The following is an 18,488-nucleotide window of genomic DNA, read 5'->3' as shown; positions in this document are numbered from 1 at the left end:
CGGTCAATCTGCGCGCGCTCCCAGCCGGTGCTGCACCGCTTATAGGCCCTCTCTGTCATTCACTAACAATTCAACAACTAAACAACAATGGGATGACAAGTTTTGATCCCTCTCACTAATTTACTAATAATTCAAACATTAAACAATAACGCGATAACAAATTATTAATCAACTTCACAGAAAAATCACTTATCTTTGCTTTGACGCTTGTAGGCTGTCTTCCACATACATACTGGCCACAGTGGTTTTAACACTTGGCAGTTTCGGCCCTATACACAATTTCAAATACTGCCCACACACACTTCTCTCGTGATGGGTCCGCCAAGTGTTACACAACTACAACGGTCAATCTGCGCGCGCTCCCAGCCGGTGCTGCACCGCTTATAGGCCCTCTCTGTCATTCACTAACAATTCAACAACTAAACAACAATGGGATGACAAGTTTTGATCCCTCTCACTAATTTACTAATAATTCAAACATTAAACAATAACGCGATAACAAATTATTAATCAACTTCACAGAAAAATCACTTATCTTTGCTTTGACGCTTGTAGGCTGTCTTCCACATACATACTGGCCACAGTGGTTTTAACACTTGGCAGTTTCGGCCCTATACACAATTTCAAATACTGCCCACACACACTTCTCTCGTGATGGGTCCGCCAAGTGTTACACAACTACAACGGTCAATCTGCGCGCGCTCCCAGCCGGTGCTGCACCGCTTATAGGCCCTCTCTGTCATTCACTAACAATTCAACAACTAAACAACAATGGGATGACAAGTTTTGATCCCTCTCACTAATTTACTAATAATTCAAACATTAAACAATAACGCGATAACAAATTATTAATCAACTTCACAGAAAAATCACTTATCTTTGCTTTGACGCTTGTAGGCTGTCTTCCACATACATACTGGCCACAGTGGTTTTAACACTTGGCAGTTTCGGCCCTATACACAATTTCAAATACTGCCCACACACACTTCTCTCGTGATGGGTCCGCCAAGTGTTACACAACTACAACGGTCAATCTGCGCGCGCTCCCAGCCGGTGCTGCACCGCTTATAGGCCCTCTCTGTCATTCACTAACAATTCAACAACTAAACAACAATGGGATGACAAGTTTTGATCCCTCTCACTAATTTACTAATAATTCAAACATTAAACAATAACGCGATAACAAATTATTAATCAACTTCACAGAAAAATCACTTATCTTTGCTTTGACGCTTGTAGGCTGTCTTCCACATACATACTGGCCACAGTGGTTTTAACACTTGGCAGTTTCGGCCCTATACACAATTTCAAATACTGCCCACACACACTTCTCTCGTGATGGGTCCGCCAAGTGTTACACAACTACAACGGTCAATCTGCGCGCGCTCCCAGCCGGTGCTGCACCGCTTATAGGCCCTCTCTGTCATTCACTAACAATTCAACAACTAAACAACAATGGGATGACAAGTTTTGATCCCTCTCACTAATTTACTAATAATTCAAACATTAAACAATAACGCGATAACAAATTATTAATCAACTTCACAGAAAAATCACTTATCTTTGCTTTGACGCTTGTAGGCTGTCTTCCACATACATACTGGCCACAGTGGTTTTAACACTTGGCAGTTTCGGCCCTATACACAATTTCAAATACTGCCCACACACACTTCTCTCGTGATGGGTCCGCCAAGTGTTACACAACTACAACGGTCAATCTGCGCGCGCTCCCAGCCGGTGCTGCACCGCTTATAGGCCCTCTCTGTCATTCACTAACAATTCAACAACTAAACAACAATGGGATGACAAGTTTTGATCCCTCTCACTAATTTACTAATAATTCAAACATTAAACAATAACGCGATAACAAATTATTAATCAACTTCACAGAAAAATCACTTATCTTTGCTTTGACGCTTGTAGGCTGTCTTCCACATACATACTGGCCACAGTGGTTTTAACACTTGGCAGTTTCGGCCCTATACACAATTTCAAATACTGCCCACACACACTTCTCTCGTGATGGGTCCGCCAAGTGTTACACAACTACAACGGTCAATCTGCGCGCGCTCCCAGCCGGTGCTGCACCGCTTATAGGCCCTCTCTGTCATTCACTAACAATTCAACAACTAAACAACAATGGGATGACAAGTTTTGATCCCTCTCACTAATTTACTAATAATTCAAACATTAAACAATAACGCGATAACAAATTATTAATCAACTTCACAGAAAAATCACTTATCTTTGCTTTGACGCTTGTAGGCTGTCTTCCACATACATACTGGCCACAGTGGTTTTAACACTTGGCAGTTTCGGCCCTATACACAATTTCAAATACTGCCCACACACACTTCTCTCGTGATGGGTCCGCCAAGTGTTACACAACTACAACGGTCAATCTGCGCGCGCTCCCAGCCGGTGCTGCACCGCTTATAGGCCCTCTCTGTCATTCACTAACAATTCAACAACTAAACAACAATGGGATGACAAGTTTTGATCCCTCTCACTAATTTACTAATAATTCAAACATTAAACAATAACGCGATAACAAATTATTAATCAACTTCACAGAAAAATCACTTATCTTTGCTTTGACGCTTGTAGGCTGTCTTCCACATACATACTGGCCACAGTGGTTTTAACACTTGGCAGTTTCGGCCCTATACACAATTTCAAATACTGCCCACACACACTTCTCTCGTGATGGGTCCGCCAAGTGTTACACAACTACAACGGTCAATCTGCGCGCGCTCCCAGCCGGTGCTGCACCGCTTATAGGCCCTCTCTGTCATTCACTAACAATTCAACAACTAAACAACAATGGGATGACAAGTTTTGATCCCTCTCACTAATTTACTAATAATTCAAACATTAAACAATAACGCGATAACAAATTATTAATCAACTTCACAGAAAAATCACTTATCTTTGCTTTGACGCTTGTAGGCTGTCTTCCACATACATACTGGCCACAGTGGTTTTAACACTTGGCAGTTTCGGCCCTATACACAATTTCAAATACTGCCCACACACACTTCTCTCGTGATGGGTCCGCCAAGTGTTACACAACTACAACGGTCAATCTGCGCGCGCTCCCAGCCGGTGCTGCACCGCTTATAGGCCCTCTCTGTCATTCACTAACAATTCAACAACTAAACAACAATGGGATGACAAGTTTTGATCCCTCTCACTAATTTACTAATAATTCAAACATTAAACAATAACGCGATAACAAATTATTAATCAACTTCACAGAAAAATCACTTATCTTTGCTTTGACGCTTGTAGGCTGTCTTCCACATACATACTGGCCACAGTGGTTTTAACACTTGGCAGTTTCGGCCCTATACACAATTTCAAATACTGCCCACACACACTTCTCTCGTGATGGGTCCGCCAAGTGTTACACAACTACAACGGTCAATCTGCGCGCGCTCCCAGCCGGTGCTGCACCGCTTATAGGCCCTCTCTGTCATTCACTAACAATTCAACAACTAAACAACAATGGGATGACAAGTTTTGATCCCTCTCACTAATTTACTAATAATTCAAACATTAAACAATAACGCGATAACAAATTATTAATCAACTTCACAGAAAAATCACTTATCTTTGCTTTGACGCTTGTAGGCTGTCTTCCACATACATACTGGCCACAGTGGTTTTAACACTTGGCAGTTTCGGCCCTATACACAATTTCAAATACTGCCCACACACACTTCTCTCGTGATGGGTCCGCCAAGTGTTACACAACTACAACGGTCAATCTGCGCGCGCTCCCAGCCGGTGCTGCACCGCTTATAGGCCCTCTCTGTCATTCACTAACAATTCAACAACTAAACAACAATGGGATGACAAGTTTTGATCCCTCTCACTAATTTACTAATAATTCAAACATTAAACAATAACGCGATAACAAATTATTAATCAACTTCACAGAAAAATCACTTATCTTTGCTTTGACGCTTGTAGGCTGTCTTCCACATACATACTGGCCACAGTGGTTTTAACACTTGGCAGTTTCGGCCCTATACACAATTTCAAATACTGCCCACACACACTTCTCTCGTGATGGGTCCGCCAAGTGTTACACAACTACAACGGTCAATCTGCGCGCGCTCCCAGCCGGTGCTGCACCGCTTATAGGCCCTCTCTGTCATTCACTAACAATTCAACAACTAAACAACAATGGGATGACAAGTTTTGATCCCTCTCACTAATTTACTAATAATTCAAACATTAAACAATAACGCGATAACAAATTATTAATCAACTTCACAGAAAAATCACTTATCTTTGCTTTGACGCTTGTAGGCTGTCTTCCACATACATACTGGCCACAGTGGTTTTAACACTTGGCAGTTTCGGCCCTATACACAATTTCAAATACTGCCCACACACACTTCTCTCGTGATGGGTCCGCCAAGTGTTACACAACTACAACGGTCAATCTGCGCGCGCTCCCAGCCGGTGCTGCACCGCTTATAGGCCCTCTCTGTCATTCACTAACAATTCAACAACTAAACAACAATGGGATGACAAGTTTTGATCCCTCTCACTAATTTACTAATAATTCAAACATTAAACAATAACGCGATAACAAATTATTAATCAACTTCACAGAAAAATCACTTATCTTTGCTTTGACGCTTGTAGGCTGTCTTCCACATACATACTGGCCACAGTGGTTTTAACACTTGGCAGTTTCGGCCCTATACACAATTTCAAATACTGCCCACACACACTTCTCTCGTGATGGGTCCGCCAAGTGTTACACAACTACAACGGTCAATCTGCGCGCGCTCCCAGCCGGTGCTGCACCGCTTATAGGCCCTCTCTGTCATTCACTAACAATTCAACAACTAAACAACAATGGGATGACAAGTTTTGATCCCTCTCACTAATTTACTAATAATTCAAACATTAAACAATAACGCGATAACAAATTATTAATCAACTTCACAGAAAAATCACTTATCTTTGCTTTGACGCTTGTAGGCTGTCTTCCACATACATACTGGCCACAGTGGTTTTAACACTTGGCAGTTTCGGCCCTATACACAATTTCAAATACTGCCCACACACACTTCTCTCGTGATGGGTCCGCCAAGTGTTACACAACTACAACGGTCAATCTGCGCGCGCTCCCAGCCGGTGCTGCACCGCTTATAGGCCCTCTCTGTCATTCACTAACAATTCAACAACTAAACAACAATGGGATGACAAGTTTTGATCCCTCTCACTAATTTACTAATAATTCAAACATTAAACAATAACGCGATAACAAATTATTAATCAACTTCACAGAAAAATCACTTATCTTTGCTTTGACGCTTGTAGGCTGTCTTCCACATACATACTGGCCACAGTGGTTTTAACACTTGGCAGTTTCGGCCCTATACACAATTTCAAATACTGCCCACACACACTTCTCTCGTGATGGGTCCGCCAAGTGTTACACAACTACAACGGTCAATCTGCGCGCGCTCCCAGCCGGTGCTGCACCGCTTATAGGCCCTCTCTGTCATTCACTAACAATTCAACAACTAAACAACAATGGGATGACAAGTTTTGATCCCTCTCACTAATTTACTAATAATTCAAACATTAAACAATAACGCGATAACAAATTATTAATCAACTTCACAGAAAAATCACTTATCTTTGCTTTGACGCTTGTAGGCTGTCTTCCACATACATACTGGCCACAGTGGTTTTAACACTTGGCAGTTTCGGCCCTATACACAATTTCAAATACTGCCCACACACACTTCTCTCGTGATGGGTCCGCCAAGTGTTACACAACTACAACGGTCAATCTGCGCGCGCTCCCAGCCGGTGCTGCACCGCTTATAGGCCCTCTCTGTCATTCACTAACAATTCAACAACTAAACAACAATGGGATGACAAGTTTTGATCCCTCTCACTAATTTACTAATAATTCAAACATTAAACAATAACGCGATAACAAATTATTAATCAACTTCACAGAAAAATCACTTATCTTTGCTTTGACGCTTGTAGGCTGTCTTCCACATACATACTGGCCACAGTGGTTTTAACACTTGGCAGTTTCGGCCCTATACACAATTTCAAATACTGCCCACACACACTTCTCTCGTGATGGGTCCGCCAAGTGTTACACAACTACAACGGTCAATCTGCGCGCGCTCCCAGCCGGTGCTGCACCGCTTATAGGCCCTCTCTGTCATTCACTAACAATTCAACAACTAAACAACAATGGGATGACAAGTTTTGATCCCTCTCACTAATTTACTAATAATTCAAACATTAAACAATAACGCGATAACAAATTATTAATCAACTTCACAGAAAAATCACTTATCTTTGCTTTGACGCTTGTAGGCTGTCTTCCACATACATACTGGCCACAGTGGTTTTAACACTTGGCAGTTTCGGCCCTATACACAATTTCAAATACTGCCCACACACACTTCTCTCGTGATGGGTCCGCCAAGTGTTACACAACTACAACGGTCAATCTGCGCGCGCTCCCAGCCGGTGCTGCACCGCTTATAGGCCCTCTCTGTCATTCACTAACAATTCAACAACTAAACAACAATGGGATGACAAGTTTTGATCCCTCTCACTAATTTACTAATAATTCAAACATTAAACAATAACGCGATAACAAATTATTAATCAACTTCACAGAAAAATCACTTATCTTTGCTTTGACGCTTGTAGGCTGTCTTCCACATACATACTGGCCACAGTGGTTTTAACACTTGGCAGTTTCGGCCCTATACACAATTTCAAATACTGCCCACACACACTTCTCTCGTGATGGGTCCGCCAAGTGTTACACAACTACAACGGTCAATCTGCGCGCGCTCCCAGCCGGTGCTGCACCGCTTATAGGCCCTCTCTGTCATTCACTAACAATTCAACAACTAAACAACAATGGGATGACAAGTTTTGATCCCTCTCACTAATTTACTAATAATTCAAACATTAAACAATAACGCGATAACAAATTATTAATCAACTTCACAGAAAAATCACTTATCTTTGCTTTGACGCTTGTAGGCTGTCTTCCACATACATACTGGCCACAGTGGTTTTAACACTTGGCAGTTTCGGCCCTATACACAATTTCAAATACTGCCCACACACACTTCTCTCGTGATGGGTCCGCCAAGTGTTACACAACTACAACGGTCAATCTGCGCGCGCTCCCAGCCGGTGCTGCACCGCTTATAGGCCCTCTCTGTCATTCACTAACAATTCAACAACTAAACAACAATGGGATGACAAGTTTTGATCCCTCTCACTAATTTACTAATAATTCAAACATTAAACAATAACGCGATAACAAATTATTAATCAACTTCACAGAAAAATCACTTATCTTTGCTTTGACGCTTGTAGGCTGTCTTCCACATACATACTGGCCACAGTGGTTTTAACACTTGGCAGTTTCGGCCCTATACACAATTTCAAATACTGCCCACACACACTTCTCTCGTGATGGGTCCGCCAAGTGTTACACAACTACAACGGTCAATCTGCGCGCACTCCCAGCCGGTGCTGCACCGCTTATAGGCCCTCTCTGTCATTCACTAACAATTCAACAACTAAACAACAATGGGATGACAAGTTTTGATCCCTCTCACTAATTTACTAATAATTCAAACATTAAACAATAACGCGATAACAAATTATTAATCAACTTCACAGAAAAATCACTTATCTTTGCTTTGACGCTTGTAGGCTGTCTTCCACATACATACTGGCCACAGTGGTTTTAACACTTGGCAGTTTCGGCCCTATACACAATTTCAAATACTGCCCACACACACTTCTCTCGTGATGGGTCCGCCAAGTGTTACACAACTACAACGGTCAATCTGCGCGCGCTCCCAGCCGGTGCTGCACCGCTTATAGGCCCTCTCTGTCATTCACTAACAATTCAACAACTAAACAACAATGGGATGACAAGTTTTGATCCCTCTCACTAATTTACTAATAATTCAAACATTAAACAATAACGCGATAACAAATTATTAATCAACTTCACAGAAAAATCACTTATCTTTGCTTTGACGCTTGTAGGCTGTCTTCCACATACATACTGGCCACAGTGGTTTTAACACTTGGCAGTTTCGGCCCTATACACAATTTCAAATACTGCCCACACACACTTCTCTCGTGATGGGTCCGCCAAGTGTTACACAACTACAACGGTCAATCTGCGCGCGCTCCCAGCCGGTGCTGCACCGCTTATAGGCCCTCTCTGTCATTCACTAACAATTCAACAACTAAACAACAATGGGATGACAAGTTTTGATCCCTCTCACTAATTTACTAATAATTCAAACATTAAACAATAACGCGATAACAAATTATTAATCAACTTCACAGAAAAATCACTTATCTTTGCTTTGACGCTTGTAGGCTGTCTTCCACATACATACTGGCCACAGTGGTTTTAACACTTGGCAGTTTCGGCCCTATACACAATTTCAAATACTGCCCACACACACTTCTCTCGTGATGGGTCCGCCAAGTGTTACACAACTACAACGGTCAATCTGCGCGCGCTCCCAGCCGGTGCTGCACCGCTTATAGGCCCTCTCTGTCATTCACTAACAATTCAACAACTAAACAACAATGGGATGACAAGTTTTGATCCCTCTCACTAATTTACTAATAATTCAAACATTAAACAATAACGCGATAACAAATTATTAATCAACTTCACAGAAAAATCACTTATCTTTGCTTTGACGCTTGTAGGCTGTCTTCCACATACATACTGGCCACAGTGGTTTTAACACTTGGCAGTTTCGGCCCTATACACAATTTCAAATACTGCGCACACACACTTCTCTCGTGATGGGTCCGCCAAGTGTTACACAACTACAACGGTCAATCTGCGCGCGCTCCCAGCCGGTGCTGCACCGCTTATAGGCCCTCTCTGTCATTCACTAACAATTCAACAACTAAACAACAATGGGATGACAAGTTTTGATCCCTCTCACTAATTTACTAATAATTCAAACATTAAACAATAACGCGATAACAAATTATTAATCAACTTCACAGAAAAATCACTTATCTTTGCTTTGACGCTTGTAGGCTGTCTTCCACATACATACTGGCCACAGTGGTTTTAACACTTGGCAGTTTCGGCCCTATACACAATTTCAAATACTGCCCACACACACTTCTCTCGTGATGGGTCCGCCAAGTGTTACACAACTACAACGGTCAATCTGCGCGCGCTCCCAGCCGGTGCTGCACCGCTTATAGGCCCTCTCTGTCATTCACTAACAATTCAACAACTAAACAACAATGGGATGACAAGTTTTGATCCCTCTCACTAATTTACTAATAATTCAAACATTAAACAATAACGCGATAACAAATTATTAATCAACTTCACAGAAAAATCACTTATCTTTGCTTTGACGCTTGTAGGCTGTCTTCCACATACATACTGGCCACAGTGGTTTTAACACTTGGCAGTTTCGGCCCTATACACAATTTCAAATACTGCCCACACACACTTCTCTCGTGATGGGTCCGCCAAGTGTTACACAACTACAACGGTCAATCTGCGCGCGCTCCCAGCCGGTGCTGCACCGCTTATAGGCCCTCTCTGTCATTCACTAACAATTCAACAACTAAACAACAATGGGATGACAAGTTTTGATCCCTCTCACTAATTTACTAATAATTCAAACATTAAACAATAACGCGATAACAAATTATTAATCAACTTCACAGAAAAATCACTTATCTTTGCTTTGACGCTTGTAGGCTGTCTTCCACATACATACTGGCCACAGTGGTTTTAACACTTGGCAGTTTCGGCCCTATACACAATTTCAAATACTGCCCACACACACTTCTCTCGTGATGGGTCCGCCAAGTGTTACACAACTACAACGGTCAATCTGCGCGCGCTCCCAGCCGGTGCTGCACCGCTTATAGGCCCTCTCTGTCATTCACTAACAATTCAACAACTAAACAACAATGGGATGACAAGTTTTGATCCCTCTCACTAATTTACTAATAATTCAAACATTAAACAATAACGCGATAACAAATTATTAATCAACTTCACAGAAAAATCACTTATCTTTGCTTTGACGCTTGTAGGCTGTCTTCCACATACATACTGGCCACAGTGGTTTTAACACTTGGCAGTTTCGGCCCTATACACAATTTCAAATACTGCGCACACACACTTCTCTCGTGATGGGTCCGCCAAGTGTTACACAACTACAACGGTCAATCTGCGCGCGCTCCCAGCCGGTGCTGCACCGCTTATAGGCCCTCTCTGTCATTCACTAACAATTCAACAACTAAACAACAATGGGATGACAAGTTTTGATCCCTCTCACTAATTTACTAATAATTCAAACATTAAACAATAACGCGATAACAAATTATTAATCAACTTCACAGAAAAATCACTTATCTTTGCTTTGACGCTTGTAGGCTGTCTTCCACATACATACTGGCCACAGTGGTTTTAACACTTGGCAGTTTCGGCCCTATACACAATTTCAAATACTGCCCACACACACTTCTCTCGTGATGGGTCCGCCAAGTGTTACACAACTACAACGGTCAATCTGCGCGCGCTCCCAGCCGGTGCTGCACCGCTTATAGGCCCTCTCTGTCATTCACTAACAATTCAACAACTAAACAACAATGGGATGACAAGTTTTGATCCCTCTCACTAATTTACTAATAATTCAAACATTAAACAATAACGCGATAACAAATTATTAATCAACTTCACAGAAAAATCACTTATCTTTGCTTTGACGCTTGTAGGCTGTCTTCCACATACATACTGGCCACAGTGGTTTTAACACTTGGCAGTTTCGGCCCTATACACAATTTCAAATACTGCCCACACACACTTCTCTCGTGATGGGTCCGCCAAGTGTTACACAACTACAACGGTCAATCTGCGCGCGCTCCCAGCCGGTGCTGCACCGCTTATAGGCCCTCTCTGTCATTCACTAACAATTCAACAACTAAACAACAATGGGATGACAAGTTTTGATCCCTCTCACTAATTTACTAATAATTCAAACATTAAACAATAACGCGATAACAAATTATTAATCAACTTCACAGAAAAATCACTTATCTTTGCTTTGACGCTTGTAGGCTGTCTTCCACATACATACTGGCCACAGTGGTTTTAACACTTGGCAGTTTCGGCCCTATACACAATTTCAAATACTGCGCACACACACTTCTCTCGTGATGGGTCCGCCAAGTGTTACACAACTACAACGGTCAATCTGCGCGCGCTCCCAGCCGGTGCTGCACCGCTTATAGGCCCTCTCTGTCATTCACTAACAATTCAACAACTAAACAACAATGGGATGACAAGTTTTGATCCCTCTCACTAATTTACTAATAATTCAAACATTAAACAATAACGCGATAACAAATTATTAATCAACTTCACAGAAAAATCACTTATCTTTGCTTTGACGCTTGTAGGCTGTCTTCACATACATACTGGCCACAGTGGTTTTAACACTTGGCAGTTTCGGCCCTATACACAATTTCAAATACTGCGCACACACACTTCTCTCGTGATGGGTCCGCCAAGTGTTACACAACTACAACGGTCAATCTGCGCGCGCTCCCAGCCGGTGCTGCACCGCTTATAGGCCCTCTCTGTCATTCACTAACAATTCAACAACTAAACAACAATGGGATGACAAGTTTTGATCCCTCTCACTAATTTACTAATAATTCAAACATTAAACAATAACGCGATAACAAATTATTAATCAACTTCACAGAAAAATCACTTATCTTTGCTTTGACGCTTGTAGGCTGTCTTCCACATACATACTGGCCACAGTGGTTTTAACACTTGGCAGTTTCGGCCCTATACACAATTTCAAATACTGCGCACACACACTTCTCTCGTGATGGGTCCGCCAAGTGTTACACAACTACAACGGTCAATCTGCGCGCGCTCCCAGCCGGTGCTGCACCGCTTATAGGCCCTCTCTGTCATTCACTAACAATTCAACAACTAAACAACAATGGGATGACAAGTTTTGATCCCTCTCACTAATTTACTAATAATTCAAACATTAAACAATAACGCGATAACAAATTATTAATCAACTTCACAGAAAAATCACTTATCTTTGCTTTGACGCTTGTAGGCTGTCTTCCACATACATACTGGCCACAGTGGTTTTAACACTTGGCAGTTTCGGCCCTATACACAATTTCAAATACTGCGCACACACACTTCTCTCGTGATGGGTCCGCCAAGTGTTACACAACTACAACGGTCAATCTGCGCGCGCTCCCAGCCGGTGCTGCACCGCTTATAGGCCCTCTCTGTCATTCACTAACAATTCAACAACTAAACAACAATGGGATGACAAGTTTTGATCCCTCTCACTAATTTACTAATAATTCAAACATTAAACAATAACGCGATAACAAATTATTAATCAACTTCACAGAAAAATCACTTATCTTTGCTTTGACGCTTGTAGGCTGTCTTCCACATACATACTGGCCACAGTGGTTTTAACACTTGGCAGTTTCGGCCCTATACACAATTTCAAATACTGCCCACACACACTTCTCTCGTGATGGGTCCGCCAAGTGTTACACAACTACAACGGTCAATCTGCGCGCGCTCCCAGCCGGTGCTGCACCGCTTATAGGCCCTCTCTGTCATTCACTAACAATTCAACAACTAAACAACAATGGGATGACAAGTTTTGATCCCTCTCACTAATTTACTAATAATTCAAACATTAAACAATAACGCGATAACAAATTATTAATCAACTTCACAGAAAAATCACTTATCTTTGCTTTGACACTTGTAGGCTGTCTTCCACATACATACTGGCCACAGTGGTTTTAACACTTGGCAGTTTCGGCCCTATACACAATTTCAAATACTGCGCACACACACTTCTCTCGTGATGGGTCCGCCAAGTGTTACACAACTACAACGGTCAATCTGCGCGCGCTCCCAGCCGGTGCTGCACCGCTTATAGGCCCTCTCTGTCATTCACTAACAATTCAACAACTAAACAACAATGGGATGACAAGTTTTGATCCCTCTCACTAATTTACTAATAATTCAAACATTAAACAATAACGCGATAACAAATTATTAATCAACTTCACAGAAAAATCACTTATCTTTGCTTTGACGCTTGTAGGCTGTCTTCCACATACATACTGGCCACAGTGGTTTTAACACTTGGCAGTTTCGGCCCTATACACAATTTCAAATACTGCGCACACACACTTCTCTCGTGATGGGTCCGCCAAGTGTTACACAACTACAACGGTCAATCTGCGCGCACTCCCAGCCGGTGCTGCACCGCTTATAGGCCCTCTCTGTCATTCACTAACAATTCAACAACTAAACAACAATGGGATGACAAGTTTTGATCCCTCTCACTAATTTACTAATAATTCAAACATTAAACAATAACGCGATAACAAATTATTAATCAACTTCACAGAAAAATCACTTATCTTTGCTTTGACGCTTGTAGGCTGTCTTCCACATACATACTGGCCACAGTGGTTTTAACACTTGGCAGTTTCGGCCCTATACACAATTTCAAATACTGCGCACACACACTCTCTCGTGATGGGTCCGCCAAGTGTTACACAACTACAACGGTCAATCTGCGCGCACTCCCAGCCGGTGCTGCACCGCTTATAGGCCCTCTCTGTCATTCACTAACAATTCAACAACTAAACAACAATGGGATGACAAGTTTTGATCCCTCTCACTAATTTACTAATAATTCAAACATTAAACAATAACGCGATAACAAATTATTAATCAACTTCACAGAAAAATCACTTATCTTTGCTTTGACGCTTGTAGGCTGTCTTCCACATACATACTGGCCACAGTGGTTTTAACACTTGGCAGTTTCGGCCCTATACACAATTTCAAATACTGCCCACACACACTTCTCTCGTGATGGGTCCGCCAAGTGTTACACAACTACAACGGTCAATCTGCGCGCGCTCCCAGCCGGTGCTGCACCGCTTATAGGCCCTCTCTGTCATTCACTAACAATTCAACAACTAAACAACAATGGGATGACAAGTTTTGATCCCTCTCACTAATTTACTAATAATTCAAACATTAAACAATAACGCGATAACAAATTATTAATCAACTTCACAGAAAAATCACTTATCTTTGCTTTGACACTTGTAGGCTGTCTTCCACATACATACTGGCCACAGTGGTTTTAACACTTGGCAGTTTCGGCCCTATACACAATTTCAAATACTGCGCACACACACTTCTCTCGTGATGGGTCCGCCAAGTGTTACACAACTACAACGGTCAATCTGCGCGCGCTCCCAGCCGGTGCTGCACCGCTTATAGGCCCTCTCTGTCATTCACTAACAATTCAACAACTAAACAACAATGGGATGACAAGTTTTGATCCCTCTCACTAATTTACTAATAATTCAAACATTAAACAATAACGCGATAACAAATTATTAATCAACTTCACAGAAAAATCACTTATCTTTGCTTTGACACTTGTAGGCTGTCTTCCACATACATACTGGCCACAGTGGATTTAACACTTGGCAGTTTCGGCCCTATACACAATTTCAAATACTGCGCACACACACTTCTCTCGTGATGGGTCCGCCAAGTGTTACACAACTACAACGGTCAATCTGCGTGCGCTCCCAGCCGGTGCTGCACCGCTTATAGGCCCTCTCTGTCATTCACTAACAATTCAACAACTAAACAACAATGGGATGACAAGTTTTGTTCCCTCTCACTAATTTACTAATAATTCGAACATTAAACAACAACGCGATAACAAATTATTAATCAACTTCACAGAAAAATCACTTATCTTTGCTTTGACGCTTGTAGGCTTTCTTCACATACATACTGGCCACAGTGGTTTTAACACTTGGCAGTTTCGGCCCTATACACAATTTCAAATACTGCGCACACACACTTCTCTCGTGATTGGTCCGCCAAGTGTTACACAACTACAACGGTCAATCTGCGCGCGCTCCCAGCCGGTGCTGCACCGCGTATAGGCCCTCACTGTCATTCACTAACAATTCAACAACTAAACAACAATTGGAGGACAGGTTTTGATCCCTCTCACTAATTTACTAATAATTCAAACATTAAACAATAACGCGATAACAAATTATTAATCAACTTCACAGAAAAATCACTTATCTTTGCTTTGACGCTTGTAGGCTGTCTTCCACATACATACTGGCCACAGTGGTTTTAACACTTGGCAGTTTCGGCCCTATACACAATTTCAAATACTGCGCACACACACTTCTCTCGTGATGGGTCCGCCAAGTGTTACACAACTACAACGGTCAATCTGCGCGCACTCCCAGCCGGTGCTGCACCGCTTATAGGCCCTCTCTGTCATTCACTAACAATTCAACAACTAAACAACAATGGGATGACAAGTTTTGATCCCTCTCACTAATTTACTAATAATTCAAACATTAAACAATAACGCGATAACAAATTATTAATCAACTTCACAGAAAAATCACTTATCTTTGCTTTGACGCTTGTAGGCTGTCTTCCACATACATACTGGCCACAGTGGTTTTAACACTTGGCAGTTTCGGCCCTATACACAATTTCAAATACTGCGCACACACACTTCTCTCGTGATGGGTCCGCCAAGTGTTACACAACTACAACGGTCAATCTGCGTGCACTCCCAGCCGGTGCTGCACCGCTTATAGGCCCTCTCTGTCATTCACTAACAATTCAACAACTAAACAACAATGGGATGACAAGTTTTGATCCCTCTCACTAATTTACTAATAATTCAAACATTAAACAATAACGCAATAACAAATTATTAATCAACTTCACAGAAAAATCACTTATCTTTGCTTTGACGCTTGTAGGCTGTCTTCCACATACATACTGGCCACAGTGGTTTTAACACTTTGCAGTTTCGGCCCTATACACAATTTCAAATACTGCCCACACACACTTCTCTCGTGATGGGTCCGCCAAGTGTTACACAACTACAACGGTCAATCTGCGCACGCTCCCAGCCGGTGCTGCACCGCTTATAGGCCCTCTCTGTCATTCACTAACAATTCAACAACTAAACAACAATGGGATGACAAGTTTTGATCCCTCTCACTAATTTACTAATAATTCAAACATTAAACAATAACGCGATAACAAATTATTAATCAACTTCACAGAAAAATCACTTATCTTTGCTTTGACACTTGTAGGCTGTCTTCCACATACATACTGGCCACAGTGGGTTTAACACTTGGCAGTTTCGGCCCTATACACAATTTCAAATACTGCGCACACACACTTCTCTCGTGATGGGTCCGCCAAGTGTTACACAACTACAACGGTCAATCTGCGCGCGCTCCCAGCCGGTGCTGCACCGCTTATAGGCCCTCTCTGTCATTCACTAACAATTCAACAACTAAACAACAATGGGATGACAAGTTTTGATCCCTCTCACTAATTTACTAATAATTCAAACATTAAACAATAACGCGATAACAAATTATTAATCAACTTCACAGAAAAATCACTTATCTTTGCTTTGACGCTTGTAGGCTGTCTTCCACATACATACTGGCCACAGTGGTTTTAACACTTGGCAGTTTCGGCCCTATACACAATTTCAAATACTGCGCACACACACTTCTCTCGTGATGGGTCCGCCATGTGTTACACAACTACAACGGTCAATCTGCGCGCACTCCCAGCCGGTGCTGCACCGCTTATAGGCCCTCTCTGTCATTCACTAACAATTCAACAACTAAACAACAATGGGATGACAAGTTTTGATCCCTCTCACTAATTTACTAATAATTCAAACATTAAACAATAACGCAATAACAAATTATTAATCAACTTCACAGAAAAATCACTTATCTTTGCTTTGACGCTTGTAGGCTGTCTTCCACATACATACTGGCCACAGTGGTTTTAACACTTGGCAGTTTCGGCCCTATACACAATTTCAAATACTGCGCACGCACACCTCTCTCGTGATGGGTCCGCCAAGTGTTACACAACTACAACGGTCAATCTGCGTGCACTCCCAGCTGGTGCTGCACCGCTTATAGGCCCTCTATGTCATTCACTAACAATTCAACAACTAAACAACAATGGGATGACAAGTTTTGATCCCTCTCACTAATTTACTAATAATTCAAACATTAAACAATAACGCAATAACAAATTATTAATCAACTTCACAGAAAAATCACTTATCTTTGCTTGGACGCTTGTAGGCTGTCTTCCACATACATACTGGCCACAGTGGTTTTAACACTTTGCAGTTTCGGCCCTATACACAATTTCAAATACTGCCCACACACACTTCTCTCGTGATGGGTCCGCCAAGCGTTACACAACTACAACGGTCAATCTGCGCACGCTCCCAGCCGGTGCTGCACCGCTTATAGGCCCTCTCTGTCATTCACTAACAATTCAACAACTAAACAACAATGGGATGACAAGTTTTGATCCCTCTCACTAATTTATTAATAATTCAAACATTAAACAATAACACGATAACAAATTATTAATCAACTTCACAGAAAAATCACTTATCTTTGCTTTGACACTTGTAGGCTGTCTTCCACATACATACTGGCCACAGTGGGTTTAACACTTGGCAGTTTCGGCCCTATACACAATTTCAAATACTGCGCACACACACTTCTCTCGTGATGGGTCCGCCAAGTGTTACACAACTACAACGGTCAATCTGCGCGCGCTCCCAGCCGGTGCTGCACCGCTTATAGGCCCTCTCTGTCATTCACTAACAATTCAACAACTAAACAACAATGGGATGACAAGTTTTGATCCCTCTCACTAATTTACTAATAATTCGAACATTAAACAATAACGCGATAACAAATTATTAATCAACTTCACAGAAAAATCACTTATCTTTGCTTTGACGCTTGTAGGCTGTCTTCACATACATACTGGCCACAGTGGTTTTAACACTTGGCAGTTTCGGCCTTATACACAATTTCAAATACTGCCCACACACACTTCTCTCGTGATGGGTCCGCCAAGTGTTACACAACTACAACGGTCAATCTGCGCGCGCTCCCAGCCGGTGCTGCACCGCTTATAGGCCCTCTCTGTCATTCACTGACAATTCAACAACTAAACAACAATGGGATGACAAGTTTTGATCCCTCTCACTAATTTACTAATAATTCAAACATTAAACAATAACGCGATAACAAATTATTAATCAACCTAAAATCACTTATCTATTTATATAAAGAAGAAGAGAAAAGAAGTAACGGCATCTGAGACTGACCTGTTGGCCTTTTTTCTTTTGTATATGTCATACTCGAGCCTTGCTTCGTTTCTTTTAGAGAGAGAGAGATACTGAGAGTGGGAGACAGAGAGAGAAAAAGAGCGAGAGAGAGAGGGGAGAAAAAGAGAG

This window comes from Babylonia areolata, chromosome 3 (genome assembly GCF_041734735.1).
Source record: "Babylonia areolata isolate BAREFJ2019XMU chromosome 3, ASM4173473v1, whole genome shotgun sequence".
Classification (NCBI taxonomy): domain Eukaryota; kingdom Metazoa; phylum Mollusca; class Gastropoda; order Neogastropoda; family Buccinidae; genus Babylonia; species Babylonia areolata.
Note: the sequence above shows the minus strand (reverse complement) of the source record.